Consider the following 17,312-nt stretch of genomic DNA (forward strand, 5'->3'; position numbering starts at 1 on the left):
CACACCTGGCTCTTCTTGACTGTGGCAGTCGGGAGCTTCATGGTGGCTTTGGAGGGCCCAGCTTTTGGCCTCCCTCCTCACTGTCTAGCTTAGCTGGAGTCCCTTCTAAGCCAGGCACTGTGGTTCACACCTGCAATCTCAGTGCTTTGAGAGGCCGAGGTGGAAGGATCAAGAGGAGGAGTTTGAAATCAACCAGGGCAGCATAGTGAGACCCCATCTTAAAATATATTAAGAAATTAGCTGCACATGAAGGTATGCACCTGTAGTCCCAGCTTCTTGGGAGGCTGAGGCAGGAGGATCGCTTGAGCCCAGGAGTTTGAGGCTGCAGTGAGCTGTGCAGTGAGCTATGATCACACCACTGCACTCTAGCCTGGGTGACAGAATGAGACCCTGTCTCTAAATAAATACATACATAAATTAAGCAGGAGAGGAAAGTCTCAGGAGATTAGCTTCTGCTTTCACAACAGAACCAGGTAATAATGCAATTAATCTATCAACAAGTTTTCATTAAATTTCTACTATGCTCAGTGAGGGGTGGCAGGGAATGAGAGAGTGACAAGAAGGGGACACCGTCCTTTTCTCAAAGGGCCCACTGTCTACCTGGGCACACAGTAATGACCATGATGTGCCGCAGCCAGCTTCTGCCTGCATGCCTCCTTCCTCTGCAGGTGATTTCAAAGCAAGATAATTGCAGACCCAAGTTTGGGGTGTACAGGAAGGAATTCAAGGGGGACTGAGAAAGATTTTAATAAGATGTGCGTTGGGAAATTGCGGGTCACCCAGCGACAGCAAGTCATCCTCAAGGGTCCTGGGCGTCTTCAAAGAAGGACAGGAAGGGCATTCTGAAATCTCAGTCAACCAAAAGTCTCTTTGGGTAATGAAATTTCACACAACCGCTCTGAGTAATCCTTTTACTGAATTGACTGGTAGTTCGAGCCACTGTAGACCCTACTCACTCCACGTCTGCAAGTGCAGCAGGAGATGGTCTCTGACACCAGGGACAAGTAGATCCCCAAATGGAAAAATGTCATTTGAAGTGGAACCCAGGACAAGCCAGGTAGCAGCCTCCTTTTGGGACAGTATCACACTTATAATGACATTTTTTCAGGTTTCCATGGAATCTATGCTCCCTCATTCTGAAATCTGAATGAAAAGATGTTTTCTTCTCCTACCCAAAGTCAAACCCTTTAGTTGCTTTTCTGCTACTCGGCCTCCTCTTTTTATGAGTACAAAAAATTCACTGTTTTCAAGCGATGATTGACAGTTTGGATTGCTAGAGGGTGAGTGAGAAAAACAATGTACAAAAGGTCAGACCTGAATTATTGATTACCTTTAAAGATTATTTTCAAAATAATTTCATCAGTCCATTTAGATTGGCATAATAAAGTTACTGCCAATGAAAATGGCACCGGAAAATATGTTTGCTGCAGAGAACCTCAGCCAAGATCTCACACCCATCCCCCAAATAAACTCAGAAGGCAGAGAAACCCACTCCTAGATGGACATATTACATAAACAGACATAGGCAATTTGCATCAAATTTTCCTTGTGGAGTTTAAATACCCATAGACCAAGTTTATGAGCACCGAATAGGGTTTTTGAAGCCATAGAAAAATGATTCTAGAATTGCATGGAATAATTTGGAGCCAATTTCTTGTCTAGAATGTGATTTGGAAAAGGAAAGGAGCTCCAGGGATCATACTTTGGTTCCCAAAAGAAATTACAACGCAAGAGTCTCATACTTGTGAATCTGAAACCTGGGAGAATCTGGAAGCACAATAAAAGAAGTCTGAATCTCCTTCAGATAATACATTTGAAAGGAATTTAGTTACTTCCTAATTTTTTTTAAAGAAAAAAGCAGGGGGAAAGTCCATTGGCTGGCTTGATTTTTGTTAGGTTTCCCCAGTATGCCAGCAGCTGCAATAACAAATTTCTGTCTTTAGATTTTACAAAGATCTAGTTCATTTGATCCTCACAATAATTATGTAAGATCGATATTTTACATACTTGGAGATAGATGCTAAACAAGATAAACATGGTGCTATAAATATATAAAACAGATACCACCTTAGATGGAGCTGAGTATTAAGTGGAAAAATAAAGCATGCATACAGCTACCTTCTGACTGTGTCCTCACATGATGGGGAGAGAGAGCTAGAGCTAGAGACAGGGTAGCGCTAGAGATAGAGGGAGAGATAGAGATGGTGGTGGAGATTGAGAGCGAGAGAGAGAGAATAGGCTCTGGCCTATCTACCTCTTCACTTTGGGGGGCCCCATTCTCATGACCTTATCTAAATTAATTACCTCCCAAAGGCCCTGCCTCTAAATACCATCACATTGCGGACTGGAGCTCCAACATCTAAATTTTGGGGGGATACATTCAGTCATAACAGAGTTTAGAAGAACGGGAAAGGAAATGGACATGGAAAATGTCCTCTGATTTCCTGGCTATGCTGAAGGCCCATGTGAGGTTAGTGATCACAACTTTCAAGTAAGAGATGTCAATATGCTGGCTTTTTTTGCTGTTAGTGTTTAGCTGTACAGGGGCAGGCACAAGTGGGAGAGGAGCTACATTTAACCATGCTTGCAGCTTAGCCAAGAGAGTGGGGCAAAGTGAGAGCTGGGAAAGAAATGCGGTGGTCCCCAAAAGGGAATGATCATGGCGACTGACATGGAGTCGACACTGGGTATGGAGGGATGTGAAGATGAGAGGTGAGAAGAGACATGAAAGGGTGAAGGATCAAGAGAGTGCAGTTTCTACTGGAGCCCAAAATGGCTGGAGATGGGAGACTAGACGACGTGGTCTGGAAGATGGGAGATGGCAGCTGGAAAGTGGGATACCTGCAGCAGAAACAATGGAGGGGTTGTCATAACCAAGTGAGTGGTTATGACATGGTCTGGGGACAAGAGCAGGGGAGAAGAGGTGGAACAGAAGAGGTGGAATGGAGAATAAGACGATTGGAAGAGATGGAGACGGGGAATGAGAAGCCTCAGCGTGGAAAGAGTCACCCGTGGTGAATGTTCAGAAACATTATCTAAAACTTGGATTTTAGGTGAATGGAGGTGACAGACCTCTGACATCATGGAGCATGGTTTACAGGCCCACCTGTGGATCATTTAATTTTCTCAGAGAATACATCTGGTACGCGTGTTTGACTTTACTATTTATTATTGATTAGGGCCCAGACACTGCAAGGTTACTCATTAACTTGTAGAGTCTGTGCAGTACAAGAGAGAGCCCCAAAGATGATAGTTTTATGGCCTTTACATAGGACATTAACAGGTATCATATCTAACCCAGCAATTTTATTCTAATTTTTTTTCTAAAATGTATAAAAATCACCAGTTCCTCAAAGTACTCTTAAAATCAGCTTTACTGTCTTATGGATTTATTTGTTCATGAATTAATAACCTTTGATGTGTGTTCATTCAATATTTTTATGAGTCATGTTTTTAACTTTTCAAAAAATTGTGGTTGGTGGAGTATTAAAATTATCAATAATTTTAAAGAGTGTAGTGATGGAGAAAGTAACAGTGAGTCAGGATCTAAAATCTTTTTTAAAAAATGAAAGGAAGCTGGGTGCGGTGGCTCACATCTGTGATCCTAGCACTTTGGGAGACCAAGGCAGGTGGATCCCATAAGGTCAGGAGTTCAAGACCAGCCTGGCCAACATGGTGAAACCTCATCTCTACTAAAAATACAAAAATTACCTGGGCATGGTGGCAGATGCCTGTAATTCCAGCTACTCAGGAGGCTGAGGCAGGAGAATCGCTTGACGCGGGAAGCGGAACTTGCAGTGAGCCGAGGTCGAGCCACTGCACTCTAGCCCAGGTGACACAGTGAGACTCTGTCTCAAAAAATAAAAAGGTAGCAGTGAACTATGTGTTCATAGACAAATGCAGAATATAGAGTAAGGTATGGTACCATGGTAGTATGGTAGAATTTGGAGGTGGGGGATTCTGTGGAGGAGAGAATGAGAATAGACTAACAGTGGCAATGAGAGGCAAGCAGGATCTCTACCCTACCCCAAAGCCTAGTCGTCTGCAGAGCGGACATCTACTTGAATGGACTGCAGGAGAAGCGATGTTTTCAGGGAAGCCATCAAGTTTCAGTCACAGTAGAAGGCGAAGTGACTACTCAGAGGAGAGTCTCAGGATACAGGGAATTTTGCTGATTATGTGCAGTGAGTTCCAGAGAGAATGTGCACACACACACTGCCTACACTGTAGTGAAGCCTGCTCTTGGGGCGAGAACATATACACATCCTTCACCTTTTCAATTTAATTGGCGACGGTTGTGGGCTGAGGTGTGTTTATTCCTCACCCCAAAATTACGTGTTAAAGTCCTAACACCTAGTACCTCAGGCTGTGACTGTATTTGGAAACAGAGTCTTTTTGTTCATTTGTAGTGAGTGCTGTAACAAAATACCATAAACAGTATCATTTACAGATAAGAGAAAAGTTTTTTCCCATGGTATCAGAGGCCAAGAAGTCCAAGATCTAGGCACCGGCTGGCCTAGGGTCTGGTGACGGCCTGTTCCCTGCTTCCAAACTGGTGCTGTATTGCCATGCCCCACAGGGCAGAAGACAGGAGGGGAAAAGGAAGTAAGGCTGCATCCTCACGTGGTAGAAAAGATGGTAGAGGGAACCCACTTCCTAAATCCCTTTATAGGGACCTTAGCCCCATCTATGAGAGCTGTGCCCTCAGGCCTCAATAACTTCCTAAATGCTCTATCTCTTAAGGGGTAATTGAGATGAGACTATGAATGTGAGCCCTAATCCAGTATGATACGTGTCCTTTTTTTTTTTTGAGACAGAGTTTCACTCTTGTTGTCCAGGCTGGAATGCAGTAATGCCAGCTCAGCCCACTGCAACCTCTGCCTCCTGCCTCAGCCTCCCAGGTAGCTGGGATTACAGGCGCCCACCACCACACCCAACTAATTTTTGTAGTTTTAGTAGATACGGGGTTTCACCATGTTAGTCAGGCTGGTCTTGAACTCCTGACCTCAGGTGATCCACCTGCCTTGGCCTTCCAAAGTGCTGGGATTACAGGCATGAGCCACCACACTCAGCTGATACGTGTCCTTATAAGAAAAAAAATTTGGACACAGACACAGAAAGAGAAGTATGTGAACATACAGAGAGAAGAAGGCCATCTACAAGCCAAGGAGAGGTTCAGAAGAAGCAAATCTCAGATTCCAGAGCTACAAGAAAATCAAATCCTGTCCTTTAAGCCACCGTCTGCGATACTGTGGCAGAGCAGTCTTAGCAAAATAATATAGCCATTTCTTTTTGCTTTCCATGGTCAGGATAATCACTGTGGGAATTTGGTGAGGGGGATTTTTTTCATGGTATAGCCATTTTATTGAATAAGCTGAACTTAATAGGGGCAAAAAGAAAAAAAAGAATAACTACTCGCCTTTCTCCCTTCCTTCAAGTCACCCTGTCTCTAGATGAAATCATAAGCAGATCTTACGTTTTTTCCATGCCCTTTTAATCCTGTGATTAAAAGAATTTTAATCTCATATCAGCAATTAAAGTATTCAGACTTGTATATATATCGGTGCAAAATTCATTGTGGTTTCTGCCATTTCTTTCGATGGTGGACTCTGCCTTCACCTGTTCAGGTAGGGCCCTCTCCTGCTGAAGAGCCCCATCAAATACTTGAGGGGTTGTTGTCTCCAGGAGGCTGGTGTTTGTGAGAGAAGGCATATCTGGTCCTGCCAGACACAACACTGCCCTGAGGCTTCTTGGTGACATTTACTCAGTACAACACTGTCTCAGTCCCTCATCTGTGGCTTATAGCAGAATACCTGAAACTGAGTAATCTGAAAAAAAATAGGATTGATTGCTTACCATTCTGATGGGTGAGGGCTCCAAGGTTAAGGGGCCGCATCTGGTGAGAGCCTTCTTGTTGGCAGGGACTCTGCAGAGGCCTGAGGCGTCTCAGGGTATTACTGGGAGATGGGGCTGAGGATGCTACTCAGATCTCTTTCTTTTCTTATAAAGCCACCAGTCCCTACTCCCCTGATAACCCATCAATCCAGGAACGGATTAACCCATTTGCTTGAGAGCAAAGTTCTGAAGACCAATTACCTTTTTTTTTTTTTTTTTTGAGATGAAGTCTCACTCTGTCACCCAGGATGGAGTGCAATGGCATGATCTCTGCTCACTGCAACCTCTGCCTCCCAGGTTCAAACAATTCTCCTGCCTCAGCCTCCTGAGTAGCTGGGATTTCAGGTGCGAGCCACCATGCTCCACTAATTTTTGTATTTTTAGTAGAGATAGGGTTTCACCACGTTGGCCAGGCTGGTCTCAAAGTCCTGTCCTCAAGTGATCTCCCCGCCTTGGCCTCCAAAAGTGCCGGGATTACAGGCATGAGCCACCGTGCCCAGCCATCCACATCACCTCTTAAAGGCCCCACCTCTCAATACTGCCCCACTGAGGATTACATTTCAACACAAGTTTTGGAGGGGCAAACATTTAAACCATAGCAGACATTTTGCACCCACATATTTCAAGATAACAACACAGCACGGGGCTGTAAAGAGCACAAATGTCTCTCTTCTCTTCAGGGGGCTGCAATCTAACATTCAAATCCAGTGTAACTTGGGCCCCATTGTTCAGTGGGACTTTTTTTTTTTTTTTTTGAGACAGAGTTTTGCTCTGTCACCCAGGCTGAAGTGCAGTAGCGTGGTCTTGGCTCACTGCACCCTCCACCTCCCGGGTTCAAGTGATTCTCCTGCCTCAGCCTCCCGAGTAGCTGGGATTACAGGCACCCGCCACCACACCCAGCTTCTTTTTGTACTTTTAGTAGAGATGAGGTTTCACCATGTTGGCCAGGCTGGTCTTGAACTCCTGACCTCATGATCCACTCGTAGCCTCCCAAAGTGCTGGAATTACAGGCGTGAGCCAGCGTGCCTGGCCAGGGACTTTTTACACGTATATTCCACTACACACACTTGTCACAGACTCAGACATGAGTTTGACATCGCCCTCCACTCCCGCATTGTAAAATCTGGTGTAATCCTGAGTTTTTTCACCACTGTTTACTCAGGGCCCTGGCTACACTTGATCCACCTAGCCCTCGCCCCTAAAGAAAGTGGTCCTTGAGGAAGAAGCATTCAAAGCAGGAAGATTTTGAGGGACACTCAAGACCGCTGCAGCCGCAGAGCCAGCAGGGACCCGCACGTGCACCCTCAGTGCTCTGGCCCTCAGGCCAGAAACTCACCCCCTCTCATCTTAGCTCTGTCACTCAAACGTGCTGCAGGAATCATCTTTGAATGATGAGCTCAAAGCGGTGGGAGCTGCCAGCCTCGGCGGCTGATGCGGTGAGGCAGCTGCCAGGCAAGGCTTGGGGCCCCGAAATGGATTCTGAATACGGCTCTGTGCTGGGCGGTCAGCTTTACCCTTCTAAAACATCAAATCTCAGTGTTCTGCAGCTGGAGACATCCTGAACCTGTCACAGCATGTTGGAGCAAAGGAAACCACATGAAAAGAACCTCCCTTTAACTGAGGCTGGGCTGGGTTGTTTGTTTGTTTTGTGTGTTGTTTTGTTTAATGCTTTTCAGGATCAAAGCCCTTTGCTGGATTTTTTTAGGTGAGGTGGTGAGAAATTTTGTCTTCACGCAAAGGTCATTGGACCAGACTTTTGGATTTAGTGATGGTGGAGGCTATAATTTTTCCTGCTGGCAGCATAAGGACTGCTAGAGAAAATTATAAAGGAGACACTGTGGCTCACTGGTGCATAGGCTGAGACCAGGGAAATAGATTGAATGGAAAGTGACGCTTATCCTACTTCAGTGAGAGGTGTTTGCCCAGATGAGGGCAAAACAACTTTCAGAGCCAAGGAGAATCATCAGGGCAATGAAGCAACGGTGCTGGAATTTTTAGCCATAGAATGTTTTCATGCATCTTCCTGCTAAAAATCTCCCTTCTGTTAACGTTTTACATGAAATGTCCTTCAACGGGTTGAGTAGAATCACTTAGCAATCTCATGAGCCCTTGAATGATGACCCCTGGATCCTGAGCTGACCTGGACACAACTGGACTGGACCAGGCTGGGTTGGGTGGGCTCTGCCTGGGAGGGATGAGCAAAGGGACTTGTAGCTGCTCTCTGGAGAGCCAGGGTGCCCAGGAAGCATAGCCTGAAGAAATATTGTCATAATGACTGCAGCTGAACCTCAAAGGGCTGCAGGCAGCAGCACGGAGAGCCTGGCCTGGCCTGCTGCCTCTCGGCATGGGCGCTGGCACGGAGCCCGGGTATAGACAGGCAACAATGCAGCCCCAGACACAGGCCCTGCGTGAGGATGGCCCTCCTAAACAAACAGCAGTCCTGTGTGCCGTCAGCCCCCCAGCCCTGCTGCGATTTCAGTGGCAGCTCTCACCACGAGAGGACAAGGTCCAGGGTTTGCTTGCATCTAATTTATAAGCTGGAAAACAGATCTGGTGTCTACAGGACTTTTGAAGCGACTTTCACAATTGCTTCACAGCCCCCAGCCCCAGGATCAAATGACTTCCACACAGGCCAGATGAACTCTCATGCCAAGAGCTGCAAAGGATTTTTTTTCAAAGGCTGCCAGCCATCGTTGGAGGCCTCTCTGAGGTGCCAAGGAGTAGAAAATTGCCCTCTTTCCTGACAGAACACTGCTTTTCCTCCCATTACCAATTCAGTGTTAATCCTAGCTTTCCGATGATGAAATTGAAGCCGTGAGGACTTTGCGCCCTCACTGCTGTGGCTCCAATGATGCTATCTACCAAGCTAGAAAGGGCAGGGGGCCTGCAAGCCTGGAGACTCAGGCCCTGCTTCTGGCCATAAAATGAGCATTTCACTGTACAGGACCATGGGTGTGTCCCCTCACCTTGCCAGGCCTGGAAGGTGCCCTAAGCCCTGGCCCGGGTTGCTAGGTGATGGGCCGTGTGCTCCAGGTCACTTGCAGCTCCACGTCTGGTGGGTGGCAAGGAAGGATCTTGGGTCGACAGTCTAGTCAGCATCCTGGCCCACATCTCTTGCCCACAGGGGTGTTGGACACGTGAGACTGGGGGAAGTTGTTGGTTTGCATTGGCTGGAAGGCCTTGAAGTAGGGCTCAGGTGAGATACCACATCTGAAAGGACCCCAACAATGAAGGGATAGTCGTTACTGGTAGTAGTAACATTGACAGAGGCCTGCACCAGGGAAGGTGGGTGTACCTGCGAACTCTCCAGCTTCACAGCCCACTGCTGCACGAGGACTCTTGGAGTTGGGTAGCCACAGCCCCTACTGGGTGCAGGGGCTTATTAAGCAGGAAGGGTGACCAAAACCACAATGCAGCTCAAGCCTCTTGCCTCCTCAGCCACCTCAAACCTCTGCGTGAGGGCAGTGGTACAATCCTATCATCCTTATTGGACAGATAAAAACATAAATGGCAGGTCTCGGGCCACGTTGTTGGGAAGCATAGGCCAGAGACCCATAGCCTACCTTCTGGTTCCCAGCCCTCTCTCCTTCCCCATCTCCCCTCCCTCGCACCCATAAATCACCAGGAGCTTGGCCTAAGTAACATCAAATATGCGAGATTTTTCATTTTTTACTCCCATCTTACTCACTAGGAAGCCATAGCCAGACAAGAATAAGTATCCTAAGACTCTCTCTTCAGAAACTGAAATTTAAATATATATATACATGTGAAATTTATTTTATTTTATTTTATTTGTGACAGGGTCACTCTCTGTTGCCTAGCCGGAGTGCAGTGGTGCGATCACAGCTCATTGCAGCCTCGACCTCCTGGGCTCAAGCAATTCTCCCACCTTAGACTACCAAGTAGCTGGTACTACAGGCACACACCACCACCATGCCCGGCTAATTAAAAAAAATTTTTTTTTTTGCAGAGAAGAGGTCTTATTATGTTGCCCAGGCTGGTCTCAAACACCTGGCTTTAAGCCATTTTCCTGCCTCTATCTCCCAGGGTGCTGGAATTACAGGTGTGAGCCACTGCAACCGATGTGAAATTTATTTTTAGTTTAAGTTCAGAATTGAAACATCTTGTGGATTACAATACTATATTAATGATAGGTCTTAGATTCTGATGATCTGATTTTATTATCACAGTCCTTCTATCATTAGAGACTTTTTGAAGCCAATAAGTAAAAATAATAGGAGACTGTAAGTGATGGAGAATGAATACAGCTCAGGGGGAATACTAAGAAGGAACACATATTCTGGAGGTAGGTAAGGTGACTCCTGCTGCTGGAGGGTGGTGCAGATGGTGGCTGCAGGTTTGCTTCACATGATGGTGGCTCCGGTCTGGGCAGGGCAGATCTGGGAAGGGCTGCAGCTCTTCCCTGAACATCTTGGAAACTTCAGGAGCAGAGATATTCCCAGGTTCCCCTCTGCTTCACAGTTTAATTGTTATATGTAATATGGTTTGGCTGTGTCCCCACCCCAATCTCATCTTGAATTATAGCTCCCATAATTCCCACGTGTTGTGGGAGGGATGCCATGGGAGAGCAATGAATCATGGGGGCAGTTTCCCTCATACTCTTCTCATGGTAGTGAATAAATCTCACAAAGTCTGATGGTTTATAAGGAAAAACCTCTTTCACTTGGTTCCCATTCTCTCTCTTGCCTGTCGCCATGTAAGATGCTTCTTGCTCTTCCACCATGATTGTGAGGCCTCCCCAGCCATGTGGAACTGTGAGCCCATTAAACCTCTTTCCTTCATAAATTATCCAGTCTTGGGTATGACTTTATTAGCAGCATGAGAACAGACTATTTTTCTGCATCAAATGGACCACTCCCACATAGATAACAACTCCTCCAGCTCCTTATTTCCAGGCATTAGATAGAGAAGAAAATAAATTTTATGTAGACATTGCTCTTTATATACTCAAAGTCTTGCCTCATGACACAATTGGATGTGAATCATTTTCCTGTTTATCTATAGGTAAAATTCCTCACTATTTCCAAAGCAGGACTGACAAAAAAAGGGGTGAGAAGGGACATCTTACCATAAATGAAGAAACGAGCCCACGACCTTTCAGGGCTTCTGTTCAGCTTGTCATAACTCAATCCCATTTTCCTAAATGGCTTGTTTAACTTTCGGAGAGTATCAGATGTACTGTGGTGAAAATAATATTTGAACAAGAGGGAGATTATTAAGTTGCCAACTAAAAAGGCATTTTAAAGATACCCTCATTACCCTGTTTAAATACCCCTGACATTAGTGCGCCTGGAAACCTCTTCATATTAAGCAGTCATTTTAAAACAACACCACATTGTTCCGGCCAGAGGTACCCAATTCCAGCTTGACATTTAGCACTTAAAGGAGTTTAGAGACTCCAGGCGGTCTTATCAACTCACAGACAAGGGCACTAAAAGTCAGATGGGCTGCTTCTGCCTGGAAACCACAAGCTAGAGCTCAAAATGAACCTAGGCTCCAGTTAAGTGCTTAAAGTATTAAGAGAATCTGAAAACAAAGTACACACCATTAGCCAAATTGGTGCCGGCTTTTGATGATCTGCAGTATGTACTTGTGGCTTGGTCTTCGTCAAAAGTCTGTTAAAAGAGAGAGGGGAGGGAATGACATACTTGTAACTCTTCTACCGGATACAATAGAGTAAGGAGGGCCTATTAATGAGTCTGGGCCAATGAGCATCTCTAAACATCTAATTTCCCCCTTAACTACAATTAGCTGTAAGAGGCTACCAGCAGCGGGAAAAAGCCAGCTTTCATGTGAAGAAATTGCTGGCGTATATTCATGAGACAATCAGAAAGTGCGAATAAATAGGCATAGTAAGTGGCTTTTCTCAAATTTAAAACTGCAGAAGCCAACCTTTGATCTCGTGCAAGAATAAGGGATGGAAATGTAATTATTATTTTCTCCAATTAACTTAGAAAATTATTTAGAAGGAGGGAAAAAATCCTCTTTTGTTCCCACTGTCTTAATTTGAGCCTCATGGGAGTGCCATGAACTAGGAATAACTGTGTCCATTTTACACATTAGAAAGTAGAGGGTTCAGTGCCCTAACCCTCTGCACGCTCCCTAAATGTTCAATTTCAAACTTGCCTCTTGGGGTTGAGCTAGTTAGAGATATAATGGGCGTTAAAACACAGGCTACCTAGTAGAATTGCAAAAATTCAGAAAGAAAGAAAACCAAAACAAATACCCCGGGTATTCTGTGGACATGCTTTCATTTCTCTTGTAATCCCCCAACTAGTGCCATTTAATACCTCAAGTCAAGTCCAAGTTCTGGGGTCAAAGAACCTTCACTTAATCCCACATCAGCCTTGGGTAGATGGCAGTGACCCCCAGTTTCCTCCCTTGAGAAGTGGAGATAGCACCTGCTTATTGGCATTTTCATGGTGATTAATTATGATAAAAGTGTTAGATACTCGATACATACTATGGGCTTATTAACCAATGGTGTTTCCTTAGTTCTATAGCGCAGACCTCCTCAGAAGAGGCCCTAAAAGGTACAGCAAGGTTTCTTGTGCCTGTAACCCATTTCATTAGCAGAAACTCCCTCTCTTACTCAGGTGGGGCAGTTTGTAAAGCCATCATGTTATACTGCCTGCATGCTGAACTGTGTACTCCTCACACGCTGGGCCCTAGTTCACATGGCTTCAGCACCACAGGAAGTAGACATGTTCCCACAATCTCTCCATAACTCTATATATGCCACCCAAAGAGATAACATGAGGATTTCACTCCCACATCTATTCCTATATTCTAAATAATCGTATTGAAATAGATGTGTTATATTTAAGTCTTACCCCTCATTGGCGAGCTGAGAGCTGATCTAATCTTTAGAAATCAGTTTATCTGGTATCTTTCCCTTTTCGGTTCTTCTTTCAAGAGTTTAACACATTATTACTGAGGCACTCTTTTTATGTCTGTCTCATCATGACCATTAATTCAACAAATATTTATTGGTCACCTACTAATGTATACAACAGGTACATTCCGCTAGGCATTGGGGATAAAATCGTGAACAAGGCTGTCTGCAGTTCCTATTTTCATTGAACTTTCTTGTAAGGTAGAGCAGGAAACAATTAAAAGGACAAATGAGATAATTACAGGCTCTGATCTGTATGAAGAAAAAAATAGAGAGCTGAGAGAGATTAATGCAGGTGTCTAGTTAAAATTCTATGAGAGAAGATTAATCCAGGTGTCTAGTTAAAATTCTATGAGAAGAAATTGCATGTCTGGAGAAGAGACACTTTAGCCAAGACCTAAAGGACATTTAGCAAAATTCTCCTTTCAAGCCTGAGCCTAATGCATATCCTGAACAATTGGCTTCTGAAATCCAGAAAGGATTTCCTATTATTTTAACTTTTTACACACACACACACACACACACACACACACACACACACACACACCTCTTTTAAATACCCAAATACTGTTTCTTCTTTCAGTCATGAACTGCTGTTTCTCTGAGGTGGTATTTTATAATGTAAGACAAATGTGTTTTAGAGCCCGGGAATGCTGAACATCAAATCTTTCCAAAAAGCCATCTCTGGAAAACATAAATCTTTGCATTGGCTTTAATGATGGATGTTAAAATGGCGAAGGTTCATTCTTTACCTCATGCTCAAGAATTCTCAGCAGCCTCTTCATCGCACCATTGCTGTAACTCCAGACAGGTTTTAGAGACTCTAGAACACACCTTACATCACTGAGAAACACCGCCCCTGCTTAGAAATGATTTGTCTAGCTACTTGGGAGGCTGAGGTGGGAGGATTGCTTGAGCCCAGGAGTTCGAGGCTATGTTCGAGGAGTTGGTGAGCTATGATCGTATGACTGCACTACAACCTCGGTGACAGAGGGGGACTATGTCTCTAAAAATAGTAATGATAATAATAGAAATGATTTGTCAAGGGTTTCTCCAAATGGAAGGAGGAATATTCCATTTCCTCAGCAAGGCAATTTACTTCTATAGAAGGGTGCAGGTCATAGGTGGAACAATGGTAAGCGCACATCTGGACAAGGGAGGGGAAGGGATTTGACCTTTGAGTCAGCTCTTTGAAATGCCATGAGGTGGCCATTGGTGGAGCAGATGGTTCTGCTTGAAAACCACTCCAAGAGGCCACATTCCCTACACATTTGTAGACACTGGAGACACATTCAGAAGCTGGAAGATGAACCAAGTCGGGGGTTGGCATTTTGTCTCATGATGTAAAGCTCTGTTCCCATTGCAGGCAGAGGCTTGGGGACATTACACATTTAGGAAAATCTCTCTCTTCATTTGCAAACAGCCTACATTATCCCTTAGAAGAAATATATTATTAAGAGATGAGTGTGTATGCATGTGTGTTTGTGCTAATAATTTAACAATTAGAATTTCCTTTGTTTCCTTTGTCAACAAACCACTCTGTACTGTTGACACAGGATCAAGAAAGAAAACAGAAAGTTATATTTATTAATCCACTGATACGGTGAGTCCCCACCCAAACCTCATCTTGAATTGTAGCTCCCATAATTCCTTCATGTTGTGGGAGGGACTTAGTGATAGATAATTGAATCATGGTGGTGGTTTCCCCCTTACGGTTTTGTGGTATGAATAAGTCTCACGAGATCTGATGGTTTTATACAGGGAAATCTTTTTCGCTTGGCTCTCATTCTCTTCTCTTGCCTGCCACCATGTGAGATGTGCATTTTGCCTTCCACCATGATTATGAGGCCTTCCCAGCTACGTGAAACTGTGAGTCCATTAAACCTCTTTCTTTTGTAAATTGCCCAGTCTCAGGTGTGTCTTTATTAGCAGCGTGAAAATAGCGTAATGCATCCATGTTACTTTATAATTCAGAAGCATTCTGGGTTCCAATTTGGCTTGCTCCAGAGCTCAAATAAAGTCAGCAGCATGAAGTTCTCTTTTCATTTCTGGCCCTATCTCTCCTAGTGGAAGTGCCAAGTAGTTCTCTGTTTGTAATAGTCAATGCCCAGCTCTCAAATAATCTTTGAGGGCAGGATCACCTGAACTATGAGCTCCCCCAGACAGCCTAGCCTGAGAGGAAGCAGAGGTGAACTCCACAGTAAAAGTAAGAGCTATTATTGGAAGAAAAGTGAACCTGAAATGCAAATAAAGGATAGCTACTATAAATGGATAACCATGGATGGATGATCAGAAAGAATGAGATGGGAAGAACTCAAAGGGAACTAAATTTGAAGAGTCCTAAATACCCCCCTCAACTCTGAAGCTTTTTGGGCATCTATGATGCTTAAGCAACTGTGATGCTTTTTTTTTTTCGATGGAGTTTGCTCTTGTTGCCCAGGCTGGAATGCAATGCGTGATCTCAGCTCACCGCAACCTCTGCCTCCCAGGTTCAAGCTATTCTCCTGCCTCAGCCTCTTGAGTAGCTGGGATTACAGGCATGCACCACCACACCCAGCTAATTTTGTATTTTTAGTAGAGATGGGGTTTCTCTGTGTTGGTCAGGATGGTCTCAAACTCCCGACCTCAGGTGATCCACCCACCTGGGCCCCCCAAAGTGCTGGGATTATAGGTGTGAGCCACCATGCCCAGCCAACGGTGACACTTTTTAACTCTCCATTTTTCCAGCATTACTGGGGCACTGAAATTTTTAGCCTTTGGCAAATATGAGTCATTTTTGTCTTAAGATTTCGTTGTTAGTTGTAAGTAAAAGGAGAGAATACAAAGGTCACATTTCAGGGCATTACCTTTATAAAGTTAGGTTTGGCTAAGCATATTTCCTCCTGCCTTTCCTATCTTATGTGGTGAAATAATGTCCCTTGTTTCCTTAGTACCATTCTCTTAAGGAATATCAAAGTGTGTTATAATTCCTTGGTTGCAGTTCCAGTCATGAGATCCTGCTGCTTACTTAAAGTTGTGACCTTAGTTAAGACATTGAAACTTTCTGAACCCCAGATTGCTTTTCTGTAAAATGGAGGAGTGAGTTAATAATCTGAAAGTCTCCCTTTCAATAAATAAATGCAGCAGAAATCCCAGCCCCAGCCTAAATTGTGTCCATTCTGGGGATTCAAATATGACTCACTATATCTGGGAAACTTGGGATACAAGCCTTGCAAAATCCTAAGGGAAAAAGCAGCCTGATAGAATGAGCCAGAATCATGATCTCTATCACCTGGATTTTTTCTCAGTCCCCATCCCCGACAACTCCTCTGAAATCCCTTGTCAATGGTGAGAGCTCTAAGTAAAACTCAAAAGACATGTCCCACTAAATTGCTGTAAAAATGTCTAATTCAGAAGAGAGACTTCCTTTCCTCTCTCCCATCATAGCATACCAGGCAGCATCGGCATATTGAAGGCTCTGGAATATCCTCTCCAATTACATATGCGAAGGAACAAACAGAAACCCCCCTCACTGGAAACTTGCCAGCCACCTCTGCCAACCAACTTTTCAAAAATCTTAAAATATAAACTTCTGGTTAAAGATAGTGAATCAAAAATATACATTTAACTCTGCCCCTTCCTAAAACACCCCTAGCCTGACAGAAGAGAATTTTCTAAAGGGTCATGAGGTTGGGAAAGGAGATGATAGCAACTGAACTTTGCATGCAGAAAAGTTAAAGAATGACTGGGGATTGATTCCAAAGACCAAAGAATACTGAACCCTCAGCTCCTGTTGAGAAAGACAAAGACAACCACATCTGCACTGAAGAAGCCCCGTGATGGCTCTGATAATGATAGCACTGCGGTCTCTCTCGAAGTGGGGTGAAGGACAGACTGAAATAAGAATTGGTTAAAAGTGATTAAGATACAAAACCAGATTCTCTCTTTCATCACATGCAGCTGAGTAGCTGTCTTTTTCCTATCCTGGCAGAATACTGGAGGTTTATTCTCCACGTGGAGTAAAAGTTGAAGGGACATCAAATCAGTTGAGACCTGGGGGACAGCAGGCAATGGCTCACACCTGTAATCCTAGCACTGTGGGAGGCTGAGGCCAAAGGATGGCTTTGAAGCAGGAGCGGCCGCAAACAAACCTCTCAAACACCGAACAGGGAAGGAAGTGGTAATTTTATTCGGCTGGGAGCTGCGGTGGCATAGATGCCTCAATAACCGAGCTCCCCGACAAAGAAAACCCTGGCCCTTTTAAAGGCTTACAGTCTAAGAGGTGCACATGTGAGAGGGTCGAGGGTGTGGAGGACGTGACTAGGTGGGGGTCTGAGCAGTTGAGCAAGAACATGCCTTCTGGGGAAAATTCCTCCATGCCATGTGCGTGATCAGCTGAACTATAAGCTCCCCCAGACAGCCTGTTGTGGTTAGCCGTAGGGGGTTTAATCCTTAACCTGACTGGTGGTGCCAACCAGTTCTTCCACTGACCTTCTCTGGCTGACTTGTAACTTCTCCTTTT

The 17,312-nt window shown here is 44.6% G+C and overlaps 1 long non-coding RNA gene across 3 annotated transcripts in view; it reads right to left on the reverse strand.

The window, feature by feature from the left end:
* Positions 1–17,004, reverse strand: part of LOC105732165 (uncharacterized) — a 42,226-nt gene extending 25,222 nt beyond the window's left edge. The window contains exons 1-4 of one of the 3 annotated variants that reach the window (XR_001110916.2): positions 13,564–13,646; positions 11,462–11,531; positions 10,985–11,094; positions 10,212–10,334 (exon numbers count right to left, since the gene is read on the reverse strand). This is a non-coding gene — a long non-coding RNA (uncharacterized LOC105732165). Of the gene's footprint in view, positions 1–10,211; positions 10,335–10,984; positions 11,095–11,461; positions 11,532–13,563; positions 13,647–16,871 lie in introns of those variants that run through there. The other 2 variants (XR_010339517.1, XR_010339516.1) reach the window with 2 other exon arrangements.
* Between the last annotated feature and the right edge of the window lie 308 nt (positions 17,005–17,312).

The sequence above is a fragment of the Aotus nancymaae genome, unplaced genomic scaffold, assembly GCF_030222135.1.
Source record: "Aotus nancymaae isolate 86718 unplaced genomic scaffold, 86718_ANA_hifiasm-v0.15.2.pri h1tg000077l, whole genome shotgun sequence".
Taxonomy (NCBI): Eukaryota; Metazoa; Chordata; class Mammalia; order Primates; family Aotidae; genus Aotus; species Aotus nancymaae.